General features: G+C 31.9%; 1 pseudogene; it reads left to right on the top strand.

Annotated features, from left to right (window-relative positions):
* Positions 1-9,062: 9,062 nt before the first annotated feature.
* LOC120189839 lies at positions 9,063-12,511 on the top strand (annotated as a pseudogene).
* Positions 12,512-14,049: the final 1,538 nt, after the last annotated feature.

The raw sequence follows: 14,049 nt of genomic DNA on the forward strand, positions 1-14,049 counted from the left end.
TCAACTTTTGAACACTTAAATTTTATCCCTAAATTATGACCTTTCATTTTAAATTGGTATCTAATCTTTTAACATTCTAATTTAATCTCAAATTATATGTGTATACTAATCAGTTCACATGTCAATAAAATTGTTGGGCCAAGTTATATTATTATATGTTTTGAAATAAAATTAAAGCTAAATTGTGAAATTAATTATATATTTGAATGAATTTGGAGATGGAATTAGAATATTAAGAGTTTGTAGACTAACTTAGAGTGTCATAGTTTAGGGATGAAGTTAGAATGTTTAAAAGCTTAAGGACTAATCTAGAATGAGAGTCATAATTTGATGATGATATAGGAACATTCTAAAGTTTTTAACTATAATTTAAAATGATGGTTATAATTTGAGGAAATATGATGCAATTAACTTTCTTTCTTTCTTTTTTTTCCTCCCCATAAGTTCTCTCTTAATCTTTTGAAAGGAGACAAATGTGATCTTCAAGTTAAAAGAGAAAAAGAGATTGTTTTATTTTCAATAGAAATGTTGATTAAAATAATAATTTTCTTTTTTTTATTTTTTTAATATTTTATATTTTTTAAATTATCTTTTGACAAGGAAAAAGAAAAATAGTGTCATCACAATATAGACACGTGGATTACCATGCATGTTGTTACATCATCATGTTGAAAATTTAATATATTAGTTAGAGCTTTTGTTATCATAGGATTTTGTTATAAAGGATATGAATAATTATATGATACACAAATTGTGCGAAATTTATTTTACATAAACTATATATTTTAATTTCAAATCCTAGAATTTAAATTCTTAAAATTTATACTTTAAAACACTAACTATAAACTGAAAATCTAAAATCCTACACTCTAAACCTTAAAACGTAAAACCATAAAATCCTAATTCTAAACTCCAAAATCTAAAACCCTAACTATAATTTTATAGATCTAAAATTTGAATCTCAATTTTTAAAATCTAAATAAAAGATATGACATTAAAGATAAATTTATGGTTTAAGCATGCCTCGAGTTCGAATCTTTGTGTATGTAAAAAAATTCGTTGAGAGACTTATCTACCAAAACTAGGTATACCATGTGAGTCGATCCAGATTAATTAGGACGAAATCTTGGAATCGGAAACAACCAAAAACATTTATTGAAGTTTTAGTTTACACAAATGTATATCAGATAATTTTTCGAAGAATGTTATTAGCAATAATGTTTGCTTGATAAAATTGTGAAAATATCATTCACTTCCACGGTAAAATTTGTAGGATAATGATTTGAAAAATAATAATAACTCGAATAATACTAAACTGAAATTATTTACTCGAGTTGAACTCTAAGGCGCATGAACTACAATGCGACACCACCTGAGTAGTATGGATCACCATGCGACATCCACCTTGCTAATTGCTAAATTTTGAGATTTATACCAATTACGCAGCTGCTAATAGCTAAAGTTACTTAATTGAATTCAATTTTAGGGTAAATTATTGGAATGATCACTTTAGTTTCAGTGTTGTTCACTTTTGATAATCATTTTTTAAAACATTACTTTTGTATCATTTATATTATCGATTTATTAAATTTTAGTCACTTACGTTATCAATTGTTATATTTTGATCACTAGATTGTTACCTCCCTTTAGTATGATGATGTGGCATATTAGTAAAAGAGGTTAATTAATTTGACTCCTTAATTTTAGATAAAATAATAGTTTGAGCTTTGAACTTTAGATGAGAAAACATGTTAACCCCTTTTACTAATATGCCATATTATCTGACTAACGGGAAGTAAAATATAGTGATCAAAATATAACAATTGATAACATATGAGACTAAAATTTAATAAATCGGTGATATAAATGTTGGAAAATGGTGAATTTAATTGATGGATTTAATATTCATATTAAATTCATAGTCCTTTTGACTATTGCAAATTAAAAGATATTTTTTTTAATTTGAATATTAGTAGAATAATTACTCTTTTAATAAGTCAATTCAAAAAAGTATATGTTATCTTTTTAATTTTGAATATTAAAAGGTAATTACATACTTTTGTATATTTCAAATTAAAATAATATATGTTTAATTTTGAATAGTAAAAGGATTTTAACTTTTGACCATTGCAAATTAAATATACTATTTAATTTGAATATTAAATATAATTACTCTTTGAATATGTCAATTTAAAAAGGTATTTGTTATCTTTTTAACTTTGAATATTAAAGATAATTATATATATATATTTTATTTCAAATTAAAATAATATATATTTAAGTTTAAATGGTAAAAGGAGTTTTATATTTTGAATATTTCAAATTAAAAGATATTGTTATCTTTTTAATGTTGAATATTAAAAGATATTTGGTTGGATAAAATCTCTCTTGAAAATCCTCTATAAATAGTGAGCAAACCTGCTAGGTTTTCATATCTCACATCTCATAATTGAAGATATCTATTGTTGTGATACTATAGCTGATCATAAGTTGTTGAATCATGGGAGACAGAAGACCAACAAACTCGAGCACCAAAGGAGTGGCTGAAAATATGTCTTAAGAAAACTGTGTATCGACATGCCTCAACTGATGAAAATAAAAGAGTATTTTTTTTTCTATTTAACTTTGATTTACTTTAGGAAGTTTAACATCTTTGTTTGATTTTCTCAAGTTTGATTTCGTCGCAGATGTTATATTGGTCAACAATCTTAAGATAGTAAACTCGTTCACTCTATTTAAATTTTATAATTATTTTATTATCATTATTATTTTCTATATTATTCTCGGATTAATGCGATATTTTTCTAACATAAATGATACAAAACTTTTTAAAAATTGATTATCAAAAGTGAACAACACTGAAACTAAAGTGACCATTCCAATAATTTATACTAAAATTAAATTCAATTAATTAAAAATACAAATATAGTATAATATAATAGGAACTTTAGCAATTAGCGACTGTGTAATGGGTAAAAATCTCTAAACTTTCGCAATTAGGAATTAGCAAGGCGGGTTGGACAAAAATTAAATGCATTATTCGTGCAAATAATTTTGATTTAACATTATTCGATCAAAAAAAATTTGAGATCTTTATCTTAAAATTTTTGCACTTCACATCCGTTCATTAATTTTTTTAGTCAATGTCTATGATTTTTAGATAAAATTTCTCTCTTTCTCATATCCCTTCTTTCTATTCTTATTGTTGCTTCATTTTTATTTTATAATATATTTTATATTTATTGTCATTAATTTATTTAATGTTTGAATAATTTATAAATATTCTTACATCATATTCCTATAAATTATGATATTAATTCTATATTAATTAGTAAACTTTAAAATATTTTAATTACATTTTTGAATTATCCATTTATATCAATTAAATCATTTTATTATTAAAATAATAAATTCAATTATAAAATTTACCATTTTATAAAAACCTACTGAACTTCGGTGTTGATTTTTTTTTTTTTACAAGTTCCACTCCGTTTGGGAATGTTTCTCCAAACTAGCTTTTCTAACACAAAGTATTGATTTTTTAGTTTCTTGGTTTGAGTCAATAATCACTTTTCAAACTTTATTTTTTTACTAAAAATGAGGTGTTTAAGATTGTTTTTGTGTTTCAAACAGATTTTTTTAAGTCAAAAACACTGTCATAAGTATTCCTAGAAGGGAGGTGAAGGGAGGTGAAGGGAGACTCTAAATGAAGCAAGATAAACACTCTTAATAGGTCTAGAACTCATGACCTAAGAGAATATGAGGGAACAAAGATAAACAACTCAATCATTCGCTCAAATGTGTGTTGATGATTTTAAGTGTTATAGAATATCTATATTTGATATGACAATTTGATTCTAAAACTAATGCAAGGTAAATTACGCATTTAATATCTAAATTATCAGTTTTAGTTTATTTTAGTGGGTAAGTATCCCAACAAGGATCTTCTTCATACACAAAGACACAAACCAAATACCTTACTTAAGCGATATTAAGTTGTCTACCACTTGAATCAACACCATTGGTGACTATAGTTAAGTTTTGATTAATTAACGTGGTATTTTGTATTTATTTTTCTTATTAAATTAGGCTAAAAAAGAAAAAATAACAGAAAATACTAATTTTTATAGGGGTCCAAAATGATGTTATTTTTTATGTGAGTTTGAGTTTTTGTAGAGATTTAAAATGATATTATTTTGGCACGAACTAATTAACCTCAGTGGTTAAAGGAATCGTTGTTGTTCCTAAAGGTCATGGGTTCGAGCACCTGCGAATGCAGTAGGGTGATTGAGTGTTCATTGTTCCTAGAGATCTTGAGTTCGAGCACCGATATATGAGTGTCCATTGTAAAATGGTTGAAAATCTTTGAACAAATACTACTTATATTCATCTCAGATTTATCAAAAAATGATATCATTTTTATATGAATTAACATGTCAGCTCGCACCATTTGTGATTTAACTATGGAGTGACAGTAACATTTTATCTTCAAAGTTGAGTGATTAAAATGAATCTTTTTAAAATTGGGTGATCAAAGAATATTGCGAAAGTTAAGTGATGAAAAGCACAATTTACCCTTAATTTTAAAATTTTAGGGTAAACTATATAAAAGTCACTGAACTTTTAGGGCGCTTGCATTTTGGTCACCCAACATTTGAAACTTGCACCACAATCATCGAACTTTTAGTTCGTTTGCATTACGGCTACTATCGTTATCGGCTGTTAGCTACTGTTAGTAGAGAATGACTTTCATTTGGGACTAAATAAAAGCTCATTTATTCAGCATCGAACTCAAATTTCATCCCTAAATTAAAAAAACATAAACCCTAAATATCAAATTTTCTTTCCTTCTCTTTGTTTGATCATCAATTCGTAGTAATCGATACACCACCAACTGCAATCCCAACATGTTTTTGTGGAAGTTCAGTTAGCTTACGCACAACTTGGATGAATAATAATGCTGGAGGGAGATTCTTTGGGTACAATAACTATGGGAGTGGTAGGAGAAATTGCAATTTTTTTGTTTGCTATGATCCCTCATTGAATCCACGTTCATGCACTGTTATTGTTGGTTTGCTAATGAAGATTAGAACCATGGAGAGAGGAAAAAGGCTTGAGCGAGTGATTTGGGTGGGTTGTTTAGGGATTTTGTTGTTGTTGATTGTGTTGGGTTGATGAAGGGGTAATATTTGATTTAGGGCTTTATTTTTTGTATAGGGTTTAGGGTTTACTATTTCAAGTTCATATTGATAAGATATATTGATGTTTAGGGATTTTATGGGCTATTTTTTTAATTTTATTTAGGGTTTACTGCTTTAATATTCTGCCATTGATGGCCAAAACTTTAAGCAAATGTAATTGTCACATCAAATGTAATTGCCAATTGAAGATGAATTGTCATATCTTTTCGATTGAATGTTGTTTTACCAACCATAAAATATTCATTGAAAATCAATCACACAAGTGTCTTGAAAAAATGTAATATTTCAATTAACATGTCTAAGTAATAATTCAAATAACTTTTTCATTGATAAAACATTAAGAGAAAAATGGTATAAGTTATATAATATATGTAATGTTGTACCTTGTACCATTTCGTTTCTCAAAATACATGAAAAAATGTCACCATATATCATGGTATATCTTTTTTACAGCTTTACCATTATGACTAAGACACTAACCCATATACAAAAAATGGCCACTAAGGCATATACAAAAAATGACCAAGCCATAAAAAATACCAAGCCGTATACAAAAAATGACAACTAAGCCTTAACATCCATCAATTGTTCTGTGGTTTGAAACTTGAAAATGATTCTTGTGAATTTTGCATAATTTGAGAGGGAGAAGGTGATTGCAACATCCATATAACAACCTGATATGTAGTTGGTTGTTGTTGTGGTGGTGGGATTTTTCTTGTTGTTGTCTGCTTGATCTTCTTCCTTTGCTCAGTTGATGTGGATTGACTTGGCACTTGGGCAGTTGCTATAGCCTGCCTCCTAAACTGTTATGGGAATATTGAATACACTTGTAAGTTAAAGGAAAAGCAATAATATAGTGAAATGTAGATAATTAAATACTCACATGTATTTTTGGTACTATGCTAGCTGAAGATGATTGAAACCCTATAGGTGCACCAATTGAAGATGGTTGAAACCCTGGAGGTGCATCAATTGAAGATGATCAAAACAAATGAAGTGTTGGATTTGAAGCAGCTCGATTTGTTGTTATTAAAGGGGATGGAGGTGCACTTGATATATATGTAGCAGTAGGTGGTTTGTTAAGCTTGGAATTCCCTCTGACCTGACTTGACTTCTATAAGCCCTTATATTGTGGCCCACTTTACCATATTTATTGCACTTAATTTCTAGGTTTCTTTTTCCTCTACTAGGACCATTTTCTTGTTCATCAGCAGCCTTTTCTCTTTTTTTAGACCTACTAGGTGACCTCCTTTGAATTGAAGGAAGTATTAGCTCCATTGATGAGAATAGTTCCCACTGATTTGCTCATTCGATAGGGTAGATAAAGTTAGAGTAAAGTTGGATTTGAGTTGACCTATGGTAGTAGTTGTCAACATAGTTCTCTGGCCTTCTTGAGTCAATAGCATGACTGAAACAACATGTGCACATAGGATCCCTGTTGAGAAATATGAAGGTATTATATGCACCATATATAATACCATCCAACAACAATAACAGATGAATTCCCTAGCTATAAATCCAAAATCAGATACAGTCAATACCCATGCAATTACACATCAAACTCAATCAAACAGTAACACTAACTTATCAAAAGTTACAACTCAATCAAAATGCTTATCCTGGGATTTCAGATTCCATATTTCGGATTTCCCCAATTTAAACATAAATTTATGAAAACTAACAATAACTCAATTTCATATTTCAAAAGATTTCAAAGTGAAAAAGAAAATTTCAGAATATAATAAATTAAGCCCTTTAAAAACTTATGAATCAAAACATTCAAAGATTTTCAAATGAATCAAAACAGTCAAATATCCTTTAAAAACTTATGAATCAAAACATTCAAAGATTTTCAAATGAATCAAAACATTCAAAGATTTTCAAATGAATTAAAAAAAAACTTAATGTTCGTCATAATTGAACAAACCATCGATTGACTCATTCTCTTCCTCATTTCGATTGAATAACAATCAACAATCTTTAAAAAAAATCCCAAATCTAAAAACCCCAAATCAAACCAAACTTTTACTTATGCAATTTTTGGGAATTGTTTTAACCTGATAAGTTAATACTGAGTAAACCCATTTAACTTTAGGGTAAATGTAATACGGTGCCATTTCAGAATCTTTATTTTATGTTTTAAAATTCCCAAACGGCATACTAACGTGCCACATCATGCCACATAATGATCTACTAACGACTGATAACGACATGGACTGTGGTGCAAGTTTCAAATGTTGGGTGACCAAAATGCAAGCACCCTAAAATTTTGGTGACTTTTTATATAGTTTACCCAACATTTTATGATATTGTAAACTCAGCTTTCGTATTTTATTCGACGTTTCTATTTACAGGTCACAGATAAAAACAAAGAGAGGGGAAGAGGGGTGTCGATAATGGCTTCCTCTTCTTCCTTATAAAATTTTTCCCTCTTTTCATGTGCTTCTCAAGCCACCATAGAATTTAAAGGAATAACTTTCTTATAAATTAGCTGACCCTATTCCCATATGTAATGGGATAAGGGAGGTAGGGTAGTAGGCTGCCCCCAACGTCAGGTTGAGAGCAGCTTCCGTGGAAGACCTCCATTATGAATTGCCCTCAGTGTGACTCGATCCCACGACCACAAGGTTAAGAGCCTTGCGCTTTACCAACTGAGCAACTTTCTTATAATTTCCTTTTCTTTTTCTCATTGGATTTCAACTTTGTGTTTTTCATATGCTTAATATCGTTTTGTTTGCTTTTCTGAGAGAATAAGGAGAAAGGAGAAATTGGATTTTTCTCATTTCTTTTAATTGCCTGTTGTTCAATTGGTTTAGAACCCTTCATCGTAACTGCTTCACTTTGTTTGTTTCCAAAGAAATATGTACGGATCAATAAGAATATTTGCTTGTATTTTGAGTTTAGATGAATGGAAACCCTGTCTAGCACTTCCTCTCCACTCTTCTTTGGCTTCTTTAGGGAAGTGAATCTGAAATCTATACCTTCAAAATATAAAATCAGGTTGTTTTGTCAAAAGCAAAATGTGACTATATTGGGTAAACTACATATTTAATATCTAAACTATTATTTTGTTTTGTTTTGATACCCAAACATTGTTCTTATTTCAGAACCAAACATCACGTTTAGTTTAATTTTCAATTTGGTATCCTGATGTTAAAAATAATTGAACAACTAATATGACCTTTTTTTTTTTTTTTTCAATTATGATCTGCATTACCTTATGGTGACACGTCAATATCATCATTAAGTTTTTAACGTTGGGTATCAAAATGAAACATAAACTAAAAGTTAGGTATGGTTTTGTAAAAAATAAAGTTTGAGTACTAAAACAGAACAAAAGTAATAGTTCGAGTAGTAACGTGTAGTTTAACTTATTATATTAGCCTTAAAATATATTCTTCAAACGCTGGTAAAAAGTAAGACTAAAATCCTCGAGCACGCCTAGTAAGAAGTAATGATCTCTGATTTCATTTTTTATGGTATCCTTTGCTTCGTAGTAATCTTGTCATTGGCTTATTTTCTCATTTCGTATAAGTAATAATCAGTTTACCAGAGGTTTCTTTAGGCTTTCCAATAAAGATTGACAGCTAATATTTTTTTTTCTTTTGAAAAATAAATTACTAAGATTAGATGTGCCATACAGTAGATGCTATTTATTGTTCTAGACTTAGAGGTCTTCATAGCTATGGGGGGGAATTTTAGTGAGTAAATAAATGTTTGGATTGAATGATGACTTGAAGCTTCACAATCACTGTAATTTAAAAACTGAGCTCTATCATTGTATCATTTAGTTATATCCTATAGGAAGTATATTATGCAGTTTTTTAAATAAAGGCTAAGTTGGATTGTGTCAGCAACTTAATGGAATCTTACAATGTATCACCGTGTTTAATGTCTTTTGGTTCTCTCCCACGCCCTGCCATACACTTTTGTGGTGTTTTCAAAGGTTTTAAAATTGGAGGCATCGACTTGGGAAGTCCAGCAGTAGATGTCACCCCTACTCCCCTTTATGGTCATTCATCTGCCCATGGTTCAAAAGACGTTTTATCATGTGACCGAGTTCGAGTTTCTGGTCACTCAAGATTGAAACTTAGGAGTTATGCCAATTCTGTTCAGGTTACTTTGGCTCCATCTGTCTTAATTCCAGAAAGAATGCACAGCAAAATACAAGTTTGCTTTCATCAGTAAGTTTTGCTCTCAGCCTACTTACTTGTGTTCTGCATGAAATCACTTCAGAAGTTTGTTCTCACTTTTGGCGACTGAAAAAGTCTTGCAGGAATGCTTCACTTGGATTATGCAAGTGTGAGCATTAATATCGGAAGAATGTGGAAAACGGTTTATGGCATGCTGTCATGGCACCTTATGATGATAGATTTATAGATGTGAAGTTTACAGGTGACGTGTCTGGCTCTGTCACGGTTTCTGTTGAAGAAGGTATGATTATGCATTATTTACATTTCTGTTTTTCGTTTCTTTTGCTTGCAGCTTGTTATTGTTAGTTCATTGAAATCAAACTTTATTTTCAACCTTGATTTGTGATCTTTTTTTTTTCCGTAGATTTTCACCGATGGCGAATCGTGTTTCTAGCTTTAGGATTTGTTTTGTTGCTGTTGGCTCCAATTGTCAGCAAGTGGGTTCCTTTTTACTACAGCAGTTCAATGGCTATTGGCATTGTTCTTGTCATTTTGATCCTTCTCTTTCAGGTATTTTGGCGTTCTTCCCCAAATTTCTTATGCTTTAATTGCTTTTAAAATATCCCACATTCTTGCTCCGCTGTTTTCTCTCTCCAAATCTCAGTGCTATCATAAATATCTTACAAAATTCGAAGTACCTTACTCTGTTGACTACTGTGAAGATAGCTATTGTTTTCCATGTATTCTGAAGAACATGAATCTGTGTTGAATTTCCAGTTCTATGCAACTTTGTAACTGAAACCTGTCTGTTTGCTTTCTCACATAGTGCTTAAACTTAAATCAATTGATTTTTTATTTCCATGCTGTGTCATCGGATGTTCATCGTTCACATACTATGATTGGATGACTTGGGAGTTGGAAGCTAACAGATATTAGTTTCCTTTGTCAATACCTGAATTACCGTCTTATCTTCATCTTTTGATGTTACAGGGAATGAAATTGTTGCCGGCGGGAAGGAAAAATATCTTCTATCTTAACATATATGTCCCAGTGGTGAGTTTTTATTTTCATTTCTTTATCGGTTAATTAATGCTTCATCTACTTTGGGCTGCTGGCCAATAAACTCACTGTTCCATTAATTTTTCGGCTTGGGGTTGGATCTTTTCTTTTGCATCAATTGTCTGTGTTGGTAAATTCAATTCTTACCAATTATGGGCTTAGTGAAGAGAATGCACAATCCAGTAAGTTCGTAGCAACTGCCAATCAGATCTCCCTCATTTCCCCTCATTTGAGTTATTATTTTCAGCAAATGATATTTAATATGGTTCCCTTATCCACAATTTGCGTGCCATATGATTTATACGGTAATGACTTCTTTGTAGTTATGATCTTTTTCTCTTTAAAAGGAAGTATTATTTCAAAGTGAACCAAGTGGTTTATTTTTGTTACAGGTTGCTATATTTTTATTGATTGGAATTTTCCTGTTGGGAGCTGCATTAGGGTACTGGATGGTAAGAAAATTTGTGATCTCAAACGATGGAATCGTAGATGGTGGTGTTGCCGAGTTTGTAAAATGGTCCATGCGCATCATTGCAACTACGTTTATTTTCCAGGTATGCTTCTACCAATGGTGGTTGTATTACCTGTTATGCAACCTAGGTTACATGCCAAGTTTTCTCTTCTTTATTTGAAACTTCCAGGTGGTAGCTTCTGAAGTATTTCGAATACGGTAGATTATTTGTTATATGCACATTAATTGCTCGAGAGCGGCTACATGGATCAATTGGATCCCACTTTGAGAAAACCTCAATGCCTTTTCTTTTAATGGGAACCCCAAAAACTATAAATTAGATTATTGTTTTGCTTGGTTTCAAGTTGGACACATGATTTTGAGACCTTAATAGATATGTTAAGATGTTTTTCATGAGCTCTTCCATTTCTCACCTGCCCTGGTCTAGCTTCTCTTATAATTATATAAATAATTCCCCTGGGGAGAAAAAGTATTAATTTCTTTCAATCAAAGGTGCAGTGGTATCTTATGTTTTTGTCAACCACCATATGGCTTGTTGATAGAGTGCTAGATATTAGTTCCAATTATCAGGGGTCAAACCCTGTCAACCTCTGTTTCTCAAGCTCGGGTGTATCGGATACAAGTATGTGTCCGACACGAGTTTGTCCAATTTCCCCCCCTAAGTTTTACCATGTATTTGGAGGGTCCTTGTAGAGTCATTTCCCGGTGCCATGTATGAAATATGTATTGGAAATGGGTGTCAAACATGGATGCATAAAGAAAAAAATGAAAGATTCGAGGTTTTCTTTTTAAAAAGGATATCTTATGTTTATTTTTCCTATCTTGCACTCCTTTTCTGCTTTCTCTAGAGCACTCGTGATACTCGGCTGGCACTGGTGGTATTGGCTTTGTCTTCCGCTGTATGTTCTCTCGTCACATCAAGAAGGAATAGTCATATGTAAGTGAAACATAGCAGCTCCCTTCAATCCTTTTCTTGTTTATGATGCATGTTTTCCAGAAGAAGGTGATTGCGTTAGTCTGTGTTTGTTAATGTGTTTGCTGTGCAAAATTTATTCATTCCACTAACTAGTCGTGTAATAATACTGCCCCCCAGTTCGGTTTGATATCCATTAGTACACACATAAGCAGTCACACTTTATGTCGATTATCGTAACCAGTTCAACTTCTAGTAACACTAAGTCTTATTGAAAGCTAAATTCAACAAATGATTGTAGATCTCAGTTTTCGTTCATAACCTTGATTTATTCGAACCATGGATTCGACATTTTGGCTTATGTAGGCACCAACAACATTCTTGGGACAGGAGTCTTTGGGTACAGCAGTCGAGACAGGGAATAATAAACCAAGGTCGTGCCGGATTTTTAATCGGTCTCCAAAGCATGTATTCGGATAGAACAATGTGGAATAGACATACTCCAGTGCATTCACTTGCATGGACTAGATTTCCTGCAAGAGGTACTTTTGCTTTTCAAGGTACTTCACAGTTCAGACCAGTACATTTATTTTTCTTCCTTGGCTCGATTAATATCATCGACAAATATGCCATGGCAGAATTGGCAGCAACCCCAGAATTCACAGATTGGATGATTGAAAATGCTGACAGGATAAAACTCCTTCCATGTGATAGTTCAGAAGAATCATTCTGAAGCAAATTGTGTTCATCCAATTACGAAGAGGAAGGAAGCTCCGGCTTGTTCAGATTATTTAACTTGTAACAGCTGAGGTAGATTGATTGTAACTACTGAAACTCTTGCATGAAAAGGGTCAGCTTTTGAAATTTAGTCCCAGTCTAGTGTGAATGTCGGATACGAGGATAATTATATCTAGATATATGTCGTACACGAATACTTATAGAAAACGAAGAGTCGGAGTAATACAGTTAAACTGTTTCTTTTACATGTAAATTGGTTGATCCATGTTCAATTATTGGGAAATATTTTGTATCCATTTGAAGATAGGTTGTAGAAAACCCAGTATGATTTTCTGCGTCACGTACAGATGACACTGAAAAAACAAAATGAAGCTGTTTGCTTACTTTGATTTATTCATTTCTATTTTATTATCTTTGTTTCATATTTGGTTTATTGATTCTTTTGGAGTATTACGTGAGAGAAAACTAAGTACTATATTTTCATTTGTTTAATTTTTAATTTTTTTATATAATCGATATCAAATCTATTAATCGACTAATCTAGATTGAGTATTGCAGATGTCACACCTCAAAATAGGGCTTAAAATTTTCTTAATTTTTTTGAGGATAAATTGAATTTGGGGACCGAAGTGAAATTTTGATTAAATTTGGATTCAAATTCAGAAAGTAATTAAAGATGGAGGATCTATGTTATGATTTTGTCATTTTTTAAGGGTTTATATAACCCCAAATGGGAAAATAATAAAAATTTTCTCTCCTTAATATTTTTTTTTAGAAACAAATCTTTGATCGCCATTTCGTCGTCGAACGTTGCTCCGCTTTCGACACCTCTTGCACCCATCATGTTCTTATCTCTATTGTCACCGGCGTGTGAGGGGTGATGAATATCAAGTTTTCGACGTTTCGAAATCAAGTTCTCCGCCGTTCACCGTTGTGAACCGAGTTTGGTAAATGTCACAAAACCCCCAAAATAGTTGTACGTTTTTTTTCTGAAAACTTTCCGACCCTCTACGACCCTGCACGCGCCCCCACGTGCCACCCATGAGAGTGAGGAAAGTTCACCGCCTGGTGGACTGTTTGAAAGTGGGCTGATCCGACCCGACTCGTGTCCGACTAGACCCGCTGACCCGATCCGACCCGGTAATCCAACCCGCCTGCCCGACCCGATCTGACCCGGTCCAATGTTGACTGTTGATCGACCGTTGACCATTGACTTTGACAAAAAGTCAAAATTTTTGAAAAGTCATATTCATGTTTTTCGACATCCTGAGTCTGATTATGAAGTCTGTTTTGCCAAATTCTGACCCCGAAAGCCCCGAATTGAACTCGTTAGCCAAAAAATATTTTTAGCATTTTTGCTTATTTATTTGAGATTTGGTTATGAAATCGATCCAATAAGATATTTTTATGAAGGTACTCGTATTTCACCTGACTGATGGTCAGTTAGGTCCGATGTTTCCCTTCTGTTAGATCTGCTCGATCAGCGTTCTACGAGAATTACCCGTAGGTTTTCGTAAATCATTTAAATAAAGG

The sequence above is a fragment of the Hibiscus syriacus genome, unplaced genomic scaffold, assembly GCF_006381635.1.
Source record: "Hibiscus syriacus cultivar Baekdansim isolate YM2019G1 unplaced genomic scaffold, ASM638163v2 tig00116959_pilon, whole genome shotgun sequence".
Lineage (NCBI taxonomy): Eukaryota > Viridiplantae > Streptophyta > Magnoliopsida > Malvales > Malvaceae > Hibiscus > Hibiscus syriacus.